Here is a 12,500-nt window from a genome sequence, read left to right as displayed (position 1 = left end):
ATCGGTAGAACTTCAAAAGTTCAACCTTGCAGCAAATGTTTTTTTATTGAGCAGACTGGCATAAGTCTTCTTATAGATTATATTGAAAATATCTGTTTTCATGTTGCTGCTGTTTTTAAAATATTTTATTTTAATTGTTCATTATTTCTCATATTGTTAATTTATTTCCTTACTTCCTTTCCTCACTGGGCTATTTTTCCCTGATGGAGCTCTTGGGCTTATAGCATCTGGCTTTTCCAACTAGGGGTTGTAGCTTAGCTAGTGATAATAATAGTAATAATAATATCATACCACTTATTCTCTTGTATAATTGTATAAGATAATTCCTGAAGCATTTTCCCTTTGATTGCCACCCAAGTTTCTGAACCAGCAATGATAAAAACATTCGTTCACTTTGGTTTTCTTTGCCAATAATTGCATCAGCAAGATGAGATAAATATTTTATTGGCTTATTCAGACAATGTTAGCTAAAAATAGATCACATATGAAAGAGAGAGAAAAAAGTACTATGTAAAATTCATTAGACGTCATGACTAGCACAAAATCAATTGTTACAAAAAAATACTAATATGAAAAAGAGAACAAAGTTCTTATGAAATTTGCAAGATGCCCTTTCACTTTCAAAGTCTTACGAGACACGTAATGTTATTAAAATGTGAGTTAGCAATGTTTATATTCTTGGAAAATTTCAATTTCTTCATTTTATCATGAACATGTTACAGCATATAAAATCATTTAATACGTAACATATTGCAAAGAGATAATCAATTTTGCAATGGTTTATAAAGTCATTACGTTCTCTTTTGTACTTTCTTTTATGTTTTTAAAACAAAAGGAATCTCTCTCTCTCTCTCTCTCTCTCTCTCTCTCTCTCTCTCTCTCTCTCTCTCTCTCTCTCTCTCTCTCTCTCTCTCTCTCTCTCTCTTAAAACGATGTCATAAACAAGGGAAAATAAGGGGCTTTAATTCCAAAACAGGGTAACGGAAGAGACTGACAAAGGCCATTCAATATTTTCTACTAGCACTTTATAACTTTAATAAAAATTCCATTGGTGTCTTCGAGACGTATCTGGGTGAAAAACTACCAATATAAGTGCCCCATACAAAGCAGGGCAGAGAGAGAGAGAGAGAGAGAGAGAGAGAGAGAGAGAGAGAGAGAGAGAGAGAGAGAGAGAGAGAGAGAGAGAGATAATCAACAAAAAAAGGTCGAAATTGAATTTTCCATTACCAATTTGTACAACGAACTTTAGCTTTCCAGGACGCGAGATACCTTCAACGCCCAATATCCATTTTCAAGCGTAAACTGCTGATATCATTGATTAATGAAATGTCTATAATCCATTTAATCAGTTTCTATTTTTTTCAATCACCTTTTAAAGGAATATCCTCTATTGCTGCATTCGGGTGTTCAACTTCTTATCAATCTACAATAGACAGTGAAAAGGACTAAGAAAATAAAAAATAAAATCTCCTTTCACGTTCTTGGTGACTTGGTCGTAATAGTTTTTATCAGTAACACGAGCGCCAGGGTGTGTATGAGAGAGAGAGAGAGAGAGAGAGAGAGAGAGAGAGAGAGAGAGAGAGAATGATTAAATTTTGATATTCAAGGATGAGTATACAGAATCAGCCCGGTTTATGTACTAGTCAAAGAAATATTGTCGATATTTGACGAAGATATCACTCTCCATTCGTGAATCTTTTTTAACCTATGATTTAAGAGTAAATAATATTAGCTAAGGGTAGACACAGGTATTGGTCCAATAAAAGGTAGCTCCATTTAGAAATGATTAATTCTCCCTATCACTAGTGGCAAATCCTTATTCAATGTGGGATATCCATTTTGTTACGAAGCCAATATATTGTCAGCTCAATTTCTCAAGGATTATAAACTCAATTGACCCTCTTGCAAATCCCTCCTGAGAGCTTTAATCCTCTTAAACAAATTTTTTCGGCCTCTCGTTCTCTATGAAACTTCCAGTATCCCATGGAATACATCCCTCTTTGAAAACAATTTTCAACCATCGTGTGAATGGGGCGAAGTTGCCGATGTGCCCCATAATAGATAAGGCATTTAAAACAGCAGCAGAAATAGGATTAAATTGGATTTCCGGCAGTTACTATTCACTTGGGAAATTAATGTATACCAGTTTTAGTAGAGCTTCTAGCTCGTAAAATGTTATGGTAAACATCAAATGGAGAGATAATATTTTTAATAATTGAAATTAATGATAAAAAAACAGTGAAAAAAATTATTCGGCATCTATGATATCGATTTCAATAGAGTATAAAAAAATCTGTCCTTAATTTGGTATATCAGGAAACCTAGCAAACAGATAATAACTGAGAAAATTATATATTTGTTTTTCTTCTTTCACTACTTTTACATCTCATGCAATATTCTAAATATGTATAGGCCTATATTATAAAGAATAATTAAGTTACACAACTTCAACAGATTTTAATCTTAAATTAAGCCTTCGTCAGTTGATGCAGTATCTATCAAAATGTAATTCTGCTCATTCACCAGTTATATATTAAGTGCTATGTACCTTTTGCAATTTATAAAAATGATGAGCGGATCGTCCCAGCCTCAATGGTGGTCGAGATAAAAGAATTTCCTTTGCACGTGACGGTAAATCTGTTGCTCTGTGCAATGCTACAGCATTAACTAAACAATCTCAACTTCTTACTACCTTCGTCTTAAGGTATTGAAGAAGTTTAAAAACTGTCACCGTGTGGTGTAGTTATCTTATCGCTGACGTTGTTGTTATCCCCTATTGATAATATTATGATAAAGCCATTTCGTAATCTTCGTGAACTGAACTCTCCTAGACTGAGACGTAGTTATCTAATCAATAATCCATTAATTTTCAGAGTATTATTTTTCTTAATCATGTCACATTACGCATTATTTCAGTTAAGCGAGGAAGACACAGTATAATCCATCAAAGCCTTGGTCATCTGTAGGTGAGGCAGAATTTATCGCTTAAAGATGGATAAATGAGTTTAAATATAGCCAAAACCATATATGTGCTCACTTTATCACTGTCCCCACTATAGTCAAACTTACCGAGTCTCCATCTGACTAACAATTATACAATGCGTAATTTTCAACAACCTTATTATGGTAAATCAATATAATAGCTTTCACCTACGATAAAAAAAAATATATGTTTATCTATATTACATAGCTATTTATAAGGAAATATTTTGTGTCCATTCATATTTGAAAGTTTTAACACAGCTCCACGAAGCCTCACGCTTCTCATTCCATTTTCCCTCACTGATTTGTTTTTAGCCAACAGGACACCAATGACTACGTGTTTTCGTCTGGAAGTATAAATGAGTTCGAGCTTAAAAAGTTTGGGGCAGGAGGCCGTCATAAACGAACAAGTTTTCGTCCTAGAAAAAAGGAAATTCTACCTGAACGTCCTCGAGCAAAGGTTCTCATTGAAATGTTTTTTTTTTTTTTTTTTTTTTTTTTCTCTCTACGCATCTGCAGGTAGAAGCAGAAGCAAAGAATGAAGAGAATATATCGATTTTCTAAGCATACATGAACGTCTCATACACTAAATACTGTCATTTGATTGGGATAGAGAATTGAAGACTGTAGAAAGAAGAGAGGGGGAATAAGGACTCCAATTTACATTTAGTTCCAATGTCACTCCCAATGTTTCTGGCTAAAATTACATTTGGCAATAGCACGATAACAATCCTTCCAGGGTAGCCAGTCATTTTCAGAATTCGCCAATCAACGTAAATAGTCTGTTATTGAATCAATGTAAATTCACTACGTACCGAGTTACTGAACTCCCTAGCCCCTGCCAGCTTATATTCACATGAAAATCACCTTCGAATGGAAATCATCTTAATTCATATTAATCATAGCAAACGTGGGCTCACGACATTTCTTATATATGGTTCTAGATTTAACAATATAAAAATAACAATTCATGTTGTATTGTTTTATAAAATTAAAAGCATCTATTAGTTGATGATGGAAAAGAATAATCATCCTGAGAAAAAGGAGAGAAATATCTAGTATCCTTTATAATGCAAATGATATTTTGAAATAAATAAATAAATAAATATATATATATATATATATATATATATATATATATATATATATATATATAATATATATATATATATATATATATATATATATACATATATACTTATATATATATATATATATATATATATATATATATATATATATATATATATATATATATATAATATATATATATATATATATATATATATATATATATATATATATATATATATATATATATATATATATGTGTGTGTGTGTGTGTGTGTGTATACAGAATAAATATATGTTACCGTAACTATACGAAATCCGTTATTACTATTATGCACAACTCCCAGTAAATTTACATACTAATGAATTTATCAGTTAATATGCATACCCACCAAAAAATTCCAGTAAAAGTGTATAATTTCTAAAATCTCAATACTTCAAAATAACAGTTATTAAGGTAGCTATCATGAAAACTAATTGAAAAGTGCCAGTAAATGTGTATAACTATTCAAACCTTAGTAATTTTGCAAAAAAAAAAAAAATAATAAATAAAACAATAAAAAAAAAATAAAAAACTGTTATAAACGTGGTTAATACTAAAATATTACTGAAAAATTCCAGTAAATTTGCATAATTCCTAAAAATATTGTAGACCTGGCGTTCCCGAGTCCCTTAATAGAGCTCTAGCTAAAATTAGTGCATGGTGCAAATTATGGGGCAGGAAGGTAAACCCTAAATTAACAAAACCCAAAGTATGATTGTAGGTAGGTCGAGGACACTGGCTCCTCAACAACCAGATCTCTTTATTGATAATGTTTATTTAACCCTATAAGACTCCTTAGAAATTTACTTTTGAGAAACATATTTGGTCTATTAATAAAAAGTTAATATTTTAGGTGACCAAAATAATCCAAAAAGGCGTTTTTCAATTCTTTCATTCTGCCTTCTTGAGTATTTTTCCTCCTGTTTTCTCTGCAACTGCTCCCTCATCTTAATCTTTAGGACAAGACTTTGTGGTCTATTAAATATCTTATTCCTGATCTAGATATTAAACTCTGGCACCGTTGTTCATTTAGTTCTTTTTGCTAGTTGCATAAGATTTTCCATAATTCTGATCATCCTTTGCATTCAGATCTTCCCAGACTGTCCCATCCTGTACTTCGTACTAAGTACGCAGTTAATTTCAAATGACATCTTCTCATCAAAAGACTCAATACTGCACAGTATTCTACAAGTTTTATTCCAGTTGTGCCAAGATTGAGGAACGACCTCCCTAATCGGACAGTTGAATTATTGGACCTTCAGAAGATCAAATTTACAGCAAAAGCTTTTTTTTGTTTTTTATGTTGAACAGGTTGACATAACACTCTCTTCATAGATTATAAATGACAAATCTATTTCAACGTTGTTATTGACCTTAAAATATATATATGATTTATTCATTACCTCTGCAGTTTATTTATTTCCGTATTTCCCTTCCTCACCGAGCTATTTTTCCTTGTTGGAGCCCTTGGGCTTGCAGCATCCTGCTTTCCCAAATAGGGATATAGCTTAGCTAATAATAATAATAATAATAATAATAATAATAATAATAATAATAATAATAATAATAATAATATCATTATTAATGATATTAGCGGGAAATCAATAATTCTAGGAATTATGCAAATCTACTGGAATTTTCCATTCATTTTGCCTGATAACATATATTATATTAGGAATTTAGTATATTTAATGTAATTTTTCAGTGATTATAGTGATAAGGCTATGCATATTAACGGAAGTATCCGTTGGTATGCAAATTTACTAGAAACTGTGCATAACATCGTATTTTGCATATTTACGGTAAGATATATATGGATATATAGAAGATCAATTAACATTTATATTCATGTCATGAGAAAAAACAAAAACAAAAGAGGAACAAAAAGCCATACTGAGCCCAAGAGCTGATGGAGTAAAAGAAAGAACATGAATAGAAAATCCGCAAACATACCTGCACACTTGAACACACGCACAAACATGTAAGCAAGCATATATCCAAGCATCAATAAGTAGCTTCTGCTTGCAGAAGATGCTTTGCATAAAAACAACACCCCTTTCAGTCTATTAGTGATCCTTCAAAAAATTACTCATAAGAAATTTGCAACCTCAACAAATGCACTCACCAACAGAGCATCATCAAATCAACTCTTCCATTCCATTCCAAACATTTTACCATTCCTGGTTACATTATATGCTTTCATATCCTTACTATATGTACATAAGGGCAGTGCTTACATCATTCAAGTAGAAGAACCTGAATTTATGTCTATCGCATTTTCATATCATTATGACTAATTTACCGGAACGCAGTATGCACATCGTATATAAAAAATAGATTTCCGTTTTTTTTACAGTTTTCCTTTTAAAGACTTCCCTACTATGAAAAGAGACATCCCTAAATAAACCCTGGATGAGTTAATTTCTGCTTTTGACTTTTCATCTTATTGGGTAATATTATATATTTTCTATATACTCATGTGTTTAGTAAAGCCATCTCTAACTATTCTTTCTGTTTCATACCTAAAACTAGGGTTCCTGATGCTTTACACCCTCTCTCCATTTATTCTTCGCTATCCAAACCATAACAATATCTATCGTAGTCTGACGTATGACGCCAATAAATTCTTATCCCTTTTCTTATGAAAATTTTCTTTTTCTTGCATTTTACTCCAAGTTCCTTTAAATATCAATAATCACATTAATTATCCAACAAGATGTAACCTGAATTTGGACAATATATTATATACCTGTATATCATAAACACTATCAATACCATAATTCTATATCAGCTTCTACAAATATCTAAATAACAAATAACAGCGATTTTATCTACCTATTACAATTTCCTTTTACGTTCCTGTGACATGGCAAAAGTACTATCATAGTCAAAATATTTTTTGATTTCCTATCATTAGTCCAACATTCAAACACGCTTGTCCTTTTATAGAGCAAAATTTAGGTCACACACTTTTTTTAACATCCTAATGAATAATTTTCCTCTAAATCCCAATGTTAATTGAGTTTTCATTCTTTAATTTTTAGGACTATTATCGCTGCCTATAGCTTTAATTCCAAATACTGTTAATCAACCCCTTCCCCAGTCTTATCTATCCACAGAATTCAATTGATAAATTTTTTACCTACATTACATTGCAGCCAGATTTGTTTTCTAAAGCAATTCAAGTTACTCAATTATGTAAATACGCAAGCTTAATACTTTTATAATTTACTCTTCATAACACTCGTTTTCCTACCTTTTTTTTTTTTTAAGTTCTACTTTATTGTAAAATATCTCGAATTAACATCACCATAAGATTTCCTTTAATCTTCACCTCATTCTGCGATCGGCGTATCTCCATAACTTACGGAACCATCTATAAATCCACATACAAAGCAAATATTCAGTATTTAAGTAAGCCAGCTATTCAAATTGCATTTAACTCAGTAGCGAACTCTAACTAGTTTTACGTTTCTCATTTAACTATTTAGAAAGTCACTCGTTGCACTCACCTTGTATTCATTTCTTGTCATTTCTATATTAGTCCCACTTTTATGCCAAAACAATCAGTACACAATTCATTCCAGAAGTAAATCAATATTTTGGACAAAATTGTATTTATAGATTTTATGCAAAAATATCTTCGTTTTGCGAACAATAAATGCAACGACGTTGTGATTATTTTATTAGCAATAATTTAATCGATCAAAGAACATCATCAGCACGAGTGTTTCTTATCTAATGATAAAACTTTGTGATAAAAACTAGCATTTATGTAAACTGTGGAGAAATAAAATGAAATTAATTACAAATATATTCTAAAAAAAATGGAATTTATATTACTGAAATTTATAACTATACTTTGTATCAAACCTTTGGTTTTACTAGTCGTAACGAAAGCAAAATTGATTCACTTACCTATAAAAGAAAAATATTGAAATAATAAACGGTGATTATTCACACACACACATCAAGACGAAAGCAGGAAATGACTGCATAATCAACCAGCAACTAGGAATACAATGAAGTAAATAACAACTAACAAACAAACGTCATTGTCGAGTCATCTAATAAAATAAGATTGGAAATGATTGGAAATATGTTGTAACATGGACAAAAATATATATGTGATTATGAAAAAAAAAAAAAAAGTCTATATTATGGTATTACGGACAAATTCTCATAAGGGAATTCAAACCATGCAGCGTTGGTGAGGAAATAATTTAGAAAGTGGGAAAATCCGTCAATCGATCCGTTTGCGCTTTTCCTCTTCCATTCTTTCCCAGTTTATTGCGTCAATTAAATCAGTTAGTCAGACTGTCATAACTTTCAGCTGTTCATATCTCTCTCTCTCTCTCTCTCTCTCTCTCTCTCTCTCTCTCTCTCTCTCTCTCTCTCTCTCTCTCTCTCTCTCTCTCTCTCTCTCCTTTTGGTCACTTATCTGCTTTCCTTGCACTTCGGGACTTCTCTACAAACTAAAGCATACTTAAGCGCAAGGCCAATATATATATATTGGCCTTGCTTAAGCGTAGCTCTGACTATCAGTCTATCAGCTAACCCGGAATGCTAGTTGATGGTAAAAAGCGATATGCGATTGCAGCATTCATTTTCTAACTGAAAAAGCTGAATACTTACAACCACAATGAATATTATTTTTTAGTAAGCTCTTGAGAATACAAGCATAATAAAGCAGTTCGACATTTAGGCTACTCTGTAATGGGGCAAAATTTAAGACAATAAGTTCGCTAAGATGAAAACATGCTGACACATACAGTATATGTTAGTCAAGCAATGAGGAAATGAGTCCAATGCTAGCTCAAGGCCAACTGAAGGTGATAAAAGCCATTTGAAATATTGTGTGACGGCCGTAAGCATTATAATATCCTAAACAACATTGAAAACCAAGGACTGCATTATCATATCCACGTCTGAGAAAATACTTTATCCCTGGGATCAAAATAATGCGTTTTGATTGCAGTCGCATTGTCATCGTCAGTGTCATTTTCACGTAAACAGGTCTGATAAAGTTATCTTTACAAACGATTTTACCTTGATACGTAGCAAACTACTCCCGCTCTTTTTGTTACATGTACGACTGATATTCCTCCTTTTAGTAGAGAGATATATAAATGGATAGAGTTGGGTCCTCGTATGTCATTCAGTGCCTGCGTGAAACAAGGTGAAAATCCTGTAGTTAACTAATAAAAGGCAATAGTTGACAGATATAAGGAAGACGGTGGGAAGGAAACTAGAACAGATGTAAAGAAGAAAATTAAAATGTGGTTTCAACCAGGGGAAGAGAGGACGCTGCAAAGACCATCAATTAGTCCTACAAAAGTCCTTGTAACGTGTATGAACTGCACTATTTCCCTATGAAAGATTAGATATGTAGAACTTCTTCTGATAACAGTCGGTGGAAATATATTGTTCCACGCCATTATTTTACCTTACTCAAGAATCTAGTATTTAATGCAGCGTTCAATAACTTCTTACCTTTAAATAATGTTGTTTACTATTCTGCGTTATAATAACGCACTTTAAAACGTATTCGGATTGTTCCTTCATATTTTCCAACTTGTGCTATGCTACAGATGTGGACACTCAGAGAAGTGTTGAAAAAATACCGCAAATCAACTTCAGAACGGCAATGGTCCAGCAGACAAAATTCCCCCCCCCCCCACCCCCCAAACCCCCAATGAAATGTTGATACAAGAAAGAGGAACGACTGGTGAATCCGATGGTGGAATCTATTTGAGGATGGCATCAGAAGATACATTGATGACAGATCTATCAAGATACCAAATCCTACTTGTGACGTGTAAGCGACAGGAGGGTGACATCTAATTTTGTTAACGAAATATAGGAAATAGGGAAGGGAGAACAGAAATAGTATAGTCAAGCTGCTAGAATGTACGTTTAAACCAAATAATTCATAATCAATATAAAAAAAAGAATTCACACAGCTGATAATAAAAAAAAACCTACACACACACACACACACACACACACACACATATATATATATATATATATATATATATATATATATATATATATATATATATATATATATATATATATATATATATATATATACATACTAATTGAACTTTTTCTTCTCCTAATTAGGAACAAATCAACTGCCCGACGTTGAATAGAATACAATGCAAACGTCGTACAAAAATATGTAAAAAGTCCTATTTCTTAATTTCCCATAACCTAACTTTATTGGGCTGATTAAAATACTCCTGTCCACTTTCCTCGGATATTTCTCTTTAAGCTAAACAATACCTACGCAGCAAAAAGTCAAGGAAAATCTTGGTTTTAAGCAAGCATGAAGACTACGATTACTAAAACTCAAATATTTCAATGAAATATCAAATTCGCTATACAGAATTTTTTGTTTTCTTAGAAGAACAAACCTTTTAAAGTAGTATTCAAGTTTATCCTTTTTTCAAAGTTGGTGTAATATTGTGGGTGTACGTACACGCGTATTAATAGTTTAAATTTCGCTTCATATCTGGCCTCTCATTTCCTGATTATTTGTCATATACAACTCGTGTGGCTCTTTTCTGCAGGAACTATTATGAAATAATGTACAACCACTAATATGAAAAAAAATTTCCTTTGATGATATTTATATAAACATTCTCTTTCACATCCAATTTAAAACATATGATCATGAACTGCTAAATTCAACGACAGCTAGTTTGCAAGTGGCATCCAGGCAGACCACTACAGTTTCTTAACTTCCTCGGACCTGCCTCGATTAGTGTATTAGGCTGACCATTGGCGCTTTTATTTGGAATGTATATTTGATGAATCTTTTGTTCATTGTTTAATTCAATGTCAATTGTCTCAAGTGATGACAAACTATTATAGCTGTCTAATGAAAGTAATTGAGTAACTTATTTGTTCAGTCCAGTGTAGCAACAATTGAATAAATATGTACGCCACATGTCTCAGGAACTAAAAGAAAAATTGACTTATCAAACAGGTTGACTCTTTATATGTCCCGATTTCTTATGTGCCCTTGTTTTGGTTGGAAGGAAAATATAGAGAGATTTACAGCACGTTTCTTAATCCAATTAACACTTTACCACAAGATACAAACTACCATAAGGACGATTTCATGTGAACCCACCAACAAGGCAACCAACAACAGCTGGAGAGTTTTTGGATCCTTTGACTAGTCAGAGAGTACTGCATTGCACCCCTCTATGATTACGGCTCATTTTTCCTTTACCTACGCATACACTGAATACTATGGCCTATTCTTTACACATTCTCCACTTTCCTCATACATCTGACAGCACTAACATAACCAAACAATTCTTCTTCACTCAAGGGGTTAACTACTCCACTAACTACTGCACTAATTGTTCAATGGCTTCTTTAACTATGGTAGCCAGCTCTTACAAGAGAAAGACACTCCAAAATTAAATCATTGTTCTTTAGTCCTGGGTAATGCTATAGCTTACATACCATGGTTCTCCACTGTCCTGGATTAGGTAGTAGCTTGACCAGGACACCACCCACCCGTTGAGATACTACCACTAGAGTTATTTAGTCTTTTGACTGGCCATATAGTACTACATTGGATCCTTCTCTCTGGTTACGGTTAATTTTCCTTTTGCCTATACACTCACAAACCGAGTATTCGGGCATATTCTTTACATATTATTCTCCTTTGTCCTCATATACCTGATAACACTGAGATTACCAAACAATTCTTTTTACTGCACTGTAATTGTTCAGGGGCCTCTTTCCTTTTTGTAGAAGAGCCTCTTCTAGGAGAAGGACACTCCAAAATCAAACCATTGTTCTCTAATCTTGGGTAATGCCATAGCCTCTGCACCATGGTCTTCCACTGTCTTGGGTTAGAGTTCTCTTGCTTGAAGGTACACTTGGGCAAACTATTCTATCTTATTTCTCTTCCTCTTGTTTTGTTAAAGTTTTATAGTTTATAAAGTGGTATTCATTTTAATATTGATGCTCTTCTTAAAATATTTCATTTTTCCTTGTTGCCTTTTCTCGCTGAGCTATTTTCCCTGTTGGAGACCCTGGGCTTATAGCATCCTGCTTTTCCAACTAGGGTTGTAGCTTAGCAAGTAATAATAATAATAATAATAATAATAATAATAAAAATAATAAAAATAATATATATATATATATATATATATATATATATATATATATATATATATATATATATATATATATATATATATATATATATATATAGGCTACACTGTATTTACAAAATCACGTGATTTAACTATCAAGGAATACAGTATCGAATTACTAAAAGCACAAGGTTAATCTATCAACTTTCTTCGCCGTTTATAGTAGACCTCCCCCCTCCAAAAAAAAAATCATAAAATATTAATTAAAGTTAAAAAGT

The 12,500-nt window shown here is 32.4% G+C and overlaps 1 protein-coding gene across 3 annotated transcripts in view; it reads right to left on the bottom strand.

Annotated features, from left to right (window-relative positions):
- LOC137645834 (alpha-tocopherol transfer protein-like) overlaps positions 1–12,500 on the bottom strand; it is a 532,510-nt gene that overhangs the window by 513,768 nt on the left and 6,242 nt on the right. For 2 of the 3 annotated variants that reach the window (XM_068378813.1, XM_068378810.1), the window contains exon 1: positions 2,549–2,704. The exons of the other annotated variant lie outside the window; for it this stretch is intronic. The gene's annotated coding sequence lies outside the window, so the exon portion shown is untranslated. Of the gene's footprint in view, positions 1–2,548; positions 2,705–12,500 lie in introns of those variants that run through there. 3 annotated transcript variants of the gene reach the window in all.

The sequence above is a fragment of the Palaemon carinicauda genome, chromosome 8 (assembly GCF_036898095.1).
Source record: "Palaemon carinicauda isolate YSFRI2023 chromosome 8, ASM3689809v2, whole genome shotgun sequence".
In the NCBI taxonomy this organism is placed as follows: domain Eukaryota; kingdom Metazoa; phylum Arthropoda; class Malacostraca; order Decapoda; family Palaemonidae; genus Palaemon; species Palaemon carinicauda.
Note: the sequence above shows the minus strand (reverse complement) of the source record. Positions and strands in the feature narration are given on the sequence as shown.